The sequence below is a fragment of the Eleutherodactylus coqui genome, chromosome 11 (assembly GCF_035609145.1).
Source record: "Eleutherodactylus coqui strain aEleCoq1 chromosome 11, aEleCoq1.hap1, whole genome shotgun sequence".
NCBI classification, from domain to species: Eukaryota; Metazoa; Chordata; class Amphibia; order Anura; family Eleutherodactylidae; genus Eleutherodactylus; species Eleutherodactylus coqui.
The window spans coordinates 52775255-52777653 of NC_089847.1; the positions used below are offsets into that span (position 1 = coordinate 52775255).

The window sequence follows — 2399 nt, forward strand, 5'->3', positions numbered from 1 at the left end:
CAAAGTCCAGCTAAAGAAATCTCAAGTCTGACAAATCAGACTTTTTCTCTTTCCCCAAAGGTAAAGCTGCTGTGTTTCCTGGGGACAAAGCGCTGTTTGGAGGTGAAATGCAGAAAAACATAACCTGGTGTTGTAAACAGTACATAGGCAAGAGGATAGCAAATTGGCATGCTTCTTAGCATTTAGCAGGAAGCACTTCTTCTTGAGATGGACTTTGTCAAAGATGGCGACAGTCTTGGGAAATAGCTTAGTAGAAAACGAGAAAAGCACTCCCCGTCGGGGAATCGAACCCCGGTCTCCCACGTGACAGGCGTGACTACTCGCCACTATACTAACGAGGAAGAAGCTGATGAAAGCATGGCAGTATTCGGGCGGACCCATTTACTCTTGGGACCGATAGAATTTTGCCCATTTACACATACGCAGATGTTCTGCCAAAAGAAAAATAGCTTCCACAGATGATATCTTGAGTCATCTAACTGCAAAGTCCAGCTAAAGAAATCTCAAGTCTGACAAATCAGACTTTTTCCTTTTCCCCAAAGGTAAAGCTGCAGTGATTCCTGGGGACAAAGCGCTGTTTGGAGGTGAAATGCAGAAAAACATAACCTGGTGTTGTAAATAGTACATAGGCAAGAGGATAGCAAAGTGGCATGCTTCTTAGCATTTAGCAGGAAGCACTTCTTCTTGAGATGGACTTTGTCAAAGATGGCGACAGTCTTGGGAAATAGCTTCGTAGAAAACGAGAAAAGCACTCCCCGTCGGGGAATCGAACCCCGGTCTCCCGCGTGACAGGCGGGGATACTCACCACTATACTAACGAGGAAGAAACTGATGAAAGCATGGCAGTATTCGGTCAGACCCATTTACTCTTGGGACCGATAGAATTTTGCCCATTTACACATATGCAGATGTTCTGCCAAAAGAAAAATAGCTTCCACAGATGATATCTTGAGTCATCTAACTGCAAAGTCCAGCTAAAGAAATCTCAAGTCTGACAAATCAGACTTTTTCTCTTTCCCCAAAGGTAAAGCTGCAGTGATTCCTGGGGACAAAGCGCTGTTTGGAGGTGAAATGCAGAAAAACATAACCTGGTGTTGTAAACAGTACATAGGCAAGAGGATAGCAAAGTGGCATGCTTCTTAGCATTTAGCAGGAAGCACTTCTTCTTGAGATGGACTTTGTCAAAGATGGCGACAGTCTTGGGAAATAGCTTCGTAGAAAACGAGAAAAGCACTCCCCGTCGGGGAATCGAACCCCGGTCTCCCGCGTGACAGGTGGGAACACTCACCACTATACTAACGAGGAAGAAGCTGATGAAAGCATGGCAGTATTCGGGCAGACCCATTTACTCTTGGGACCGATAGAATTTTGCCCATTTACACATACGCAGATGTTCTGCCAAAAGAAAAATAGCTTCCACAGATGATATCTTGAGTCATCTAACTGCAAAGTCCAGCTAAAGAAATCTCAAGTCTGACAAATCAGACTTTTTTTACTTTTCCCCAAAGGTAAAGCTGCAGTGATTCCTGGGGACAAAGCGCTGTTTGGAGGTGAAATGCAGAAAAACATAACCTGGTGTTGTAAACAGTACATAGGCAAGAGGATAGCAAAGTGGCATGCTTCTTAGCATTTAGCAGGAAGCACTTCTTCTTGAGATGGACTTTGTCAAAGATGGCGACAGTCTTGGGAAATAGCTTAGTAGAAAACGAGAAAAGCAGTCCCCGTCGGGGAATCGAACCCCGGTCTCCCGCGTGACTACTCGCCACTATACTAACGAGGAAGAAGCTGATGAAAGCATGGCAGTATTCGGGCAGACCCATTTACTCTTGGGACCGATAGAATTTTGCCCATTTACACATACGCAGATGTTCTGCCAAAAGAAAAATAGCTTCCACAGATGATATCTTGAGTCATCTAACTGCAAAGTCCAGCTAAAGAAATCTCAAGTCTGACAAATCAGACTTTTTCCTTTTCCCCAAAGGTAAAGCTGCAGTGATTCCTGGGGACAAAGCGCTGTTTGGAGGTGAAATGCAGAAAAACATAACCTGGTGTTGTAAACAGTACATAGGCAAGAGGATAGCAAAGTGGCATGCTTCTTAGCATTTAGCAGGAAGCACTTCTTCTTGAGATGGACTTTGTCAAAGATGGCGACAGTCTTGGGAAATAGCTTCGTAGAAAACGAGAAAAGCACTCCCCGTTGGGGAATCGAACCCCGGTCTCCCGCGTGACTACTCGCCACTATACTAACGAGGAAGAAGCTGATGAAAGCATGGCAGTATTCGGGCAGACCCATTTACTCTTGGGACCGATAGAATTTTGCCCATTTACACATACGCAGATGTTCTGCCAAAAGAAAAATAGCTTCCACAGATGATATCTTGAGTCATCTAACTGCAAAG

The 2399-nt window shown here is 44.6% G+C and overlaps 1 non-coding gene across 1 annotated transcript; it reads right to left on the reverse strand.

Annotated features, from left to right (window-relative positions):
* Window positions 1-751: 751 nt before the first annotated feature.
* TRNAD-GUC (transfer RNA aspartic acid (anticodon GUC)) lies at window positions 752-823 on the reverse strand. The gene has a single exon. It is a non-coding gene; the product is annotated as a tRNA-Asp (tRNA).
* Between the last annotated feature and the right edge of the window lie 1576 nt (window positions 824-2399).